Source organism: Equus caballus, chromosome 16 (genome assembly GCF_041296265.1).
Source record: "Equus caballus isolate H_3958 breed thoroughbred chromosome 16, TB-T2T, whole genome shotgun sequence".
NCBI classification, from domain to species: domain Eukaryota; kingdom Metazoa; phylum Chordata; class Mammalia; order Perissodactyla; family Equidae; genus Equus; species Equus caballus.
In genome coordinates this window covers 27,068,665-27,076,469 of record NC_091699.1, presented here as the reverse complement: position 1 = coordinate 27,076,469, position 7,805 = coordinate 27,068,665, and the positions used below count along the sequence as shown (strand labels likewise).

General features: G+C 39.8%; 1 pseudogene; it reads left to right on the top strand.

The window, feature by feature from the left end:
* The first annotated feature begins 5,836 nt into the window (after positions 1 to 5,836).
* Positions 5,837 to 7,805, top strand: part of LOC100061335 (lipid scramblase CLPTM1L pseudogene) — a 73,080-nt pseudogene continuing 71,111 nt past the window's right edge.

Below are 7,805 nucleotides of genomic sequence, written 5' to 3'. Positions count from 1 at the left end.
AAGGCAACAGATTGGATGCTAGGCATAAGGGAGAAGAAGAAGCAACCCTCTGCTAAATACCCTTTAAAATTAAATTATAAAGCAAGCACCCACATATTGTTTGGTTGATAAATTCTTAGGGTAAGTATGCAAAATCTGTGATGACACACCATGTGGCAATGCCAGCCTATTACATCTTTTAACATATATGGGAGTTTGTTGATTCTTAATCTTGCTTAAAGGCAGGAGAGATCCATAAAACAGCACTTCATATTTATGATACGATATTCACCTCCCCTGAACGGTAGGCTATGCCAGTGCCTGGGAACAAAAGCAAGCCGAGTAGTTTTACAAAAGCTCAGGCTTGCTCCTACAGCTGCAGCTTGATAGTGGCATTGGGAAATTAAAACTTTTTAGCTCTCCCTAAGCTGTTTTCTTACAGATGGTACTAGGAGTTGATTTTTGTATGTGTGTTGTATATGATGGTGGTTCTGGCCAAGAAGAAAAAGCTCCTAAGACCATCTACTCTCTCATTCAATTTCCTAAAGCAAAAATCAAATTAAGATAAGAATATTAATAGCTAACTGCAGTCTTTTAAAAATATAGATTTGAATAGAGGATTTTAAGTGACTTCTTGGGGGTTTACTTACCTTATATATACTCTGTAAATCATGCAGGCATTTATTACTACTGTAAAATGGAATTTGTAGAACTGACTGTATTTACTCATAAGTTTGAAGTATACATTTTCTGTAATATATAGACTGGTTTATAATGTGGCACACATAAAAATGACATAAGGTGTATAATTAAAGGAAACTTTCAAAATCTGCGATTTCTTCTATTGTAGATCTTTTTATTTTTGTGGAGGGATTGCCATACAATGCAGTAAAACACTGTGCATACATCTCATTTTACTTGGATATACTGGGCAACTTCTCTGCTCGAAGTCTCTATTGAAAACATTTTTATGAGGAGGAAGGAGATAGGGTTTGGATTTCTTGTCTGCATTCACTCTAATAAAAATCAATGCCAGGCTGGCAGGTTTGTAAATATTTTCTCTGGGTAGCAGTTGCAAGGCAGCCATTTTTTCCCTCACACAATGCTCTCTCTGTGCTAAGTCAGTAACAAAAATCTGCATGCAAGTAATTCTGAAAAATTTCTTGAATCAAGAAATAATATTGGTTGAGAGATCTGTATCAAAGATTTCTGTTAGTCTTCTAATAGTCTTAGTAAGAAACTACTCCTGTCTCATGTTTTGGGTTTATGCACTCAAATAATTTTCAAGAATCATTAGAGTTTTGCATTTATCCCTTTGACATAAAATATGCATGACAGATTTTCTAGGAATATGGAAAAACAAGATTTTAAGAATTAGCTATTCATGGTCTATTTTAAAAAAAATGAAAACGATAGGATTTAATAACATTGGAGTGGGCACTATATTTTTACCCAAACATCAAGTTTAAAAAAGAAAATAATTGCATGTTTAAAAGAATTCTGGAAAATAGAATATAAAAGAACATTGTTTTGAATCAGATTTTTAAATTGTTAATATATCCAGAATTTCTAAAATAACTTATTTATATTATTTTTCATATTTTGGGTATGAAATTTGAATACAAAATAAAGAAATGGTTACTATTTTAGATTACCGCATTGAACTACAGGTTTCTCCTTCCTTCTGTAATAGTCCATTTTGCTTTACGTATTTTCAGAGTGTGTGCAACTAGAAGGCTTCCTCAAGAATCTCTTTTAAGCAATAAAAAAATTCATTCCACTATTTTTTTCTAAGTAATGTTATTTCTCCTTCCCTCTTTTCTTAAATAATATTTAAAATATAGACTTGCACTTCAAGAATTAAGATAAAATTATTCTGTAATCTGTGACAACCCATTATCCTTGTTAATAGCCTGGAAGTGGCTGAAATGTATTCTATATCATCATGCATCAGATAAGTATGATTTTTAGGGACCACAAATGAAATGTATGCTGACTACTAATTCTCAGTGCACCCATATTAAATCACCAAATCTAGTTCCAGAGAGCAAAGTGTGAAAAATCAATTGAAAAAATGTAATCTGGCAATGAGAAAAGAATCTTTTCACTGGCAGGAAAAGCAGGATCAAAGGCCTATTAGCTGCGCAGAAATGAATTTCTAATTGGGGCTCCCAGAGCTCTTGGGGGTACGGTATATTACGGTCAGCTTTGAGGCTGCATTTAACCAGACTGTCCCTTTTCCCTGTTTAGTGAAAGGGGCATCGTGATATACTTGTGCCATTTGCAAACTGAAGGCCTTAAATACCAGTTTGAGCGACCAGAAATCACAGGTAGCTCCTTAAATGATAAATACGCTTTGTATTTAGGCACAAAACAAAACAGAGTTCAATTTTGCTAAGTTTTCTGAGACTAATGGTCTCCTAACCAGACAATTGATGCCCCTAAATGAATAGTTATCATCAGGAGCTGGCTTTACACAGAGCAGAGGATTCTCATGGAGGTAACCTCTCCACGGCAAATATTTGTATTGATCACCTGGGTCAGGATTAAATCAAATCCTGTTCATCAAACTGACTAATATTGAAAATTGTGGAGGGGGCTGGCCTGCTGGTGTAGTGGTTAAGTTCGTACACTCTGCTTCAGCAACACGGGGTTTGCAGGTTCGGATCCTGGGCGTGGACCTACACACCACTCATCAAGCCATGCCATGGCAGTGTCCCACATACAAAAAATAGAGGAAGATTGGCACAGATGTTAGCTTAGCAACAATCTTCCTCAAACAAAAGGAGGAAAACTGGCACTGAGCTAACATCTGCTGCCAATCTTCCTCACCAAAAAGAAAAACATGGAGGGATGTGGTCTCCAAGAACACCTTGTTACTCACATGTGGTGGTGATCCCAAGGGTGCTCAGTAACATCACTCCACTTTGTCCGTCTGGCTTCTGAGTGTACTTTAAAATAAGACAAAGGAGTTACACAGATGGAAGTCAAAATATCTCCTTTCTGGGGGCTGGCCCCGTGGCCGAGTGGTTAAGTTCGCGCGCTCCGCTGCAAGCGGCCCAGTGTTTCGTTAGTTCGAATCCTGGGCGCGAACATGGCATTGCTCATCAGACCACGCTGAGGCAGCGTCCCGCATGCCACAACTAGAAGAACCCACAACGAAGAATACACAACTAGGTACCGGGGGGCTTTGGGGAGAAAAAGGAAAAAATAAAATCTTAAAAAAAAAAAAAAAAAAAAAAAATCTCCTTTCTGTTAATGAAGTTGATATTTAAAAACGTGTATTAAGTTTGCAGGCAAATGAGATTTCTAATACAGAACTCTGCCTTAGATGGATTTCCCTCTCAGAAACAAGAGTTGACCACCCCAGGCTGTCCCTTGTAAACTCGCAGAACAGCAGAGGAGAAAAGACGATACTTTACGAGGAAAATCCTGCTCCCAATCAGGGTCGGGCCAGTGTGCACGTTCCCACACTCTTCTTCACATCTCCCGAAATAGGAAATTAAATACACTCCTCTTAGACTGAGTGAGTGAAACGGACGAGAAGAGCCAGTTGTGTTATGTGAATGGAGCCCCCTCCTCATGGAGGGAAACATGGAAAATAGAAAAAAAACAATCTACTTAATAATGGGCTCCATCTAACAGTATTTTGATACTTCAGATGGGAAGAAACGTCAGAATGTTGAAGCTATGTCCAGAAACCTCACATCCAAATTAAAAACTACAGAATGTGATTGTGCACCGCAATTTCTGAGGAAGTTGGGGCAGGGGAGGAAAGGAGGTAGAGGAGTGGAGTTATTTCTTCCCCAACTGAAAACATAAGCCCTTTGTTTTATGGTTAAAAGAAAAGCCGTTATTTCCCCCCTCAGAGTATGTGGAATGTGAGATATTCCACATGCTCAGAGTGTGTAGAATAAGATTCACCTTTACTTCTGGATTATTGTGTTTGTTTCGAGTTAAGAAGACCACTTATTGAGTCATATCCAGATGAGAGGGTTTTAGATGTGGGATCATCCTAAAAATAAAGGCATATTTTGATGACCCATTTAGACAGTTGAACCTACAGGTCTATACACTTACTAGGCAGGCAACATAACTGTGTGAAGAAAACAAGGTTAAGAAAAACAACAGCATATGAGTGATACAAAACGGCAACAGACCTAAGCCTCGTAATAGGGAAGGCAGTGGGGCGTGATGGGGAACTGCAAACTTACGCTCAGTCTGAATGGATCGGCCAGTTCTAAGGTCCATAGGATTTTTTTCAATTCTTCAGGAGAATCTGAAAATTTAGATTTTATATAAAATCTGCATTTTAAAGTTGGCAAAACCTTTAAAAAAATCAGGGCTCCAGAAATGTGAGACGCCAAGGGTACCATAATGGCATTAAGGTGGGAAAAATCTGGTCAGCACCTCCCCGTTATTACAATGAATAGCTTCCCACTGTCTTTTCTTCCTTGTGTTTCTTTCTCCAAAGTCTAGACTTTCAATTTATCATAGAGAATGAAGGAGAAGTTTCTGATCTCTTTAGCTTTATTAGTAGCAGTGGGTACTTGTTATTGTACTTACAACAAGTTCAGACACAAGAGTTGACAAACTATGGCCCATGGCCAAATCCTGATCATTGCCTATTTGTGTAAATCAATTTTGCTGGAACACAGCTACACCTGTTCATGTATGTATTGCCTATAGCTGCTTTTCTGTTGCAATGGTAAAGTTGATAGTTGTGGCCAAGACCCTTTGGCCTGCAGAGCTGAAAATATTTATCATCTGGCCTTTTACAGAAAAACTTTGCAGACTCCTGCAGAAGAAAAGTGGAAATTAATAAATGGTAGTAAAAAATGACATATATCCATTATACACCTCAAATACACCATGGCTTTAAAAATCTATTCCTAATGCATTCATGCAACATTTAGCAAATATATATGTAATATGTCTTTTCTTTGTAAAACTGTGCTAAGTACTGAGATTAAAACCAGGCCCGTTGCTTTCAAAGACCTCACAAACTAGAGTGAAGAATGGACTGAAATAACTGATTATAATCAATGCTATTTGAGGTAAATGGAGAATAGTCAAAAGGGCACATCAAAGATGTGAGGAGAATGCCAAACAGGCTATATTCTTTCAGCAAACATGAGCATATTGGGTTTTTACAAAATATATCAGTCTTCTTGCCAATTATTAAAGCATGAATAATAATTTTTTTTTTTCAAAACTATGCCTTTTCATTAAGGTTTCTTTCTGAGGTTTTATCTTGTGTTTTGGTTCGTAACATATTCCTTTGTTTCTTCATTTTGTTTGACTCTCTTGTTGGTTTTTATGCATTAGATGAAACAGCCACCTCTCCCAATCTTGAAGGGCTGGCCTTGTGTAGAAGATGAAACTCGTCATTCACCCCTGCCATAGGGCTTTGTTGTCTCTCAAACCTTTGTGATTGTTCAAGCAGCCTATGCTATTTTTAATGGCTTCCAGTAGTTGGGGGTGTGTCAAGACCATTCAGTGTCCCAAAAGGCAGCATCTCAGGCAGCACCTGGAATCAGGCTGATTGGAAGCCAGACCCTTAGGCAGCAGCTTTTAAAGAATGCAAATACATATAGTCCTGTGGGACAGCAAGCATAAGTCCCAATGGCCACCACAGCCTGGCGATCTGGAGGTGTCCCCTGGGTGGCAGTGGTAAAAATCAGGTCTCCAGAGGAGTGTATAGGCTCCTGTGTGGGACATACAGGAGAGCTGGAGCAACGCAGAGTGACACAGAGCCCCCCAGCTCTGTAGGCCACTACATGTGCGCCAGACCTCATGTTTGCCACTCAGACCACAGTTCCAGGACAAACAAATAGGGGCGTGTTTTCACAGAAAGATGGGGCACATTTCAGTCAGCTGTCTATGCAGAGCCCTGCGGGTAGTAGCCTGCCGAGAACTGTCTCTCCAATTGTTACAGTCCCACAGGGCCCAGAAACACAAGCCCCCCGACCACCAGAGCCAGGCGAGCAAGGGGCGTCGCCTGGGTGGCAGCTGCAAACACTGGGGCACAAGTCACAGGTAAAAGCTCCCCTTCAAGAGCTCCTGGCACTCTGGAGCATGGCAGAGGGAGAGTGGAAAGATGGCATCCAAAGGTTGGCATGAGGGAGAGGTAGAGCCTGTAGAAGGCACCCACTGGGGAAAAAAAAGAGAAAGGAAGAGCGCGCCTGCCAGCTAGACTGCAAAGATAGTGCCTGCCGGCTGAAAGGAAACAGAGGGAACATACAGCACCTGCAGGGAAAAAAGGAAAAGAAAAGAAGAGGATCAAAAAGAAAGATGCTGGCTAGAGTGAGTCAGAGGGAAAGTGTGAAGATGGTGCCCACCAACAGCAGGCCTCTAGCTGAGCGCTACCTTAAGACACCTGCCTCTCAGGCCAACCCTTTAAGATTAGCAAAGGAGCCTCATTCACAGAAAGTCCAGGCATGTCTCCATCTGCAGCTTCCTCTGGGCCCTGGGGCAGGCGAGTCCAAGCCCTCTAGGCTTTTAAGAGCCATTTCTCAGATAGGTGTACCCTTGTGGGTCCCACGGATTCGAGCCCTGTTGGTTTTCAAGGCCAGATGTGTTGGGGGCCATCTTACAGGTGCAAGTCTTAGAAGTTAGGGGTGCCCAGTGTGGAGTTGAAACACTTAGCTCCTCCAGGAGAAGTTCTGGGTTTTGAGTTCCCTCCGTGACTCTGGGCCTCTCTCATATGCCGTGATGCATAGGAGATGCTCAGACAGTTTTTAGGGTTTTTTTCAGAGGAAGTTGTTCCATTTATACCTCCAGATTTTGTGTCTCTGTGTGAGGAGGCCAGCTGAGAGTTCTCCCGTGTCAGCATCTTGAACTGGAACCAGCTATTTGTTTTAAACTAATGATACTTTATTTCAAACTTTAGTGCAAACATTTAGGTTCTCTCTTGGACTACCGAAATGGCCAGGTTTAGTGGTTTGGATTAAGTTTACACGTGATGGTACTGCTAACATGAAAGAAAATTGCTAAAAATTAGAATAAAATGGTGAATTAGTTAGGAATTGAATGTGATGGCAGCCAAGAGAAAATCTGACAAATAGCATCAAAAATGTGTAAAGAGTTAATTTGTCTTAAGCAACAAGAAGTCTGGAAATAAGTATATGAGAGTTGGCACAGTTCTTCAGTGATGTCATCAGAAATTAGAGGCCCCGGCACTATCTGTCTTTGCACATCGGTATCTTTGGTTTACAGGTTTCATCCTTATGGTCTCAATGTCACTGTTGCATATCCATAACTTACATGTGTGTTTCAGCTAGAAATAGGGTGGTAGGTCCAGAGGTAAAGGGGGCACCCTGCCAGCCAAATTCGTTCTTGCTCTCTCATTCTTTCTCTCTCTCTCCTCCTCTCTTTCTCTTCCTCTTTCTCTCTTTCAGTAAACTTTATTTGAAGTATAACATACTTTCCAATCATAAATGCACAGATAGTTGAAAGTTCACAGATTGAACACACCTGTGTAACAACACCCAGATTAAGAATTAAAACAATACCAACCCTTAAGGAGATCCCTCTTACTTCCAGACAATGATAACGACTGTCTTGACTGATCACTCCACAGGATAGTTTTTCCTAGTTTTGAACCTTATATAAATGGAATTATACAGTTAGTTAATACTCTTTTGTGGCTGACTTCTTTATTATTTATTTATTATTTATTAATTATTATTTATAAAAATAACTTTATTATTGTTTATTATTACAGTTGTGATGTTAATCCTTTTTGTTGGGTATAGTTGTAGCTTCTTCATTCTCATTGTAGTAAAAGATTTTATTTTGTGATTATTCATAATTTATCCATTTCA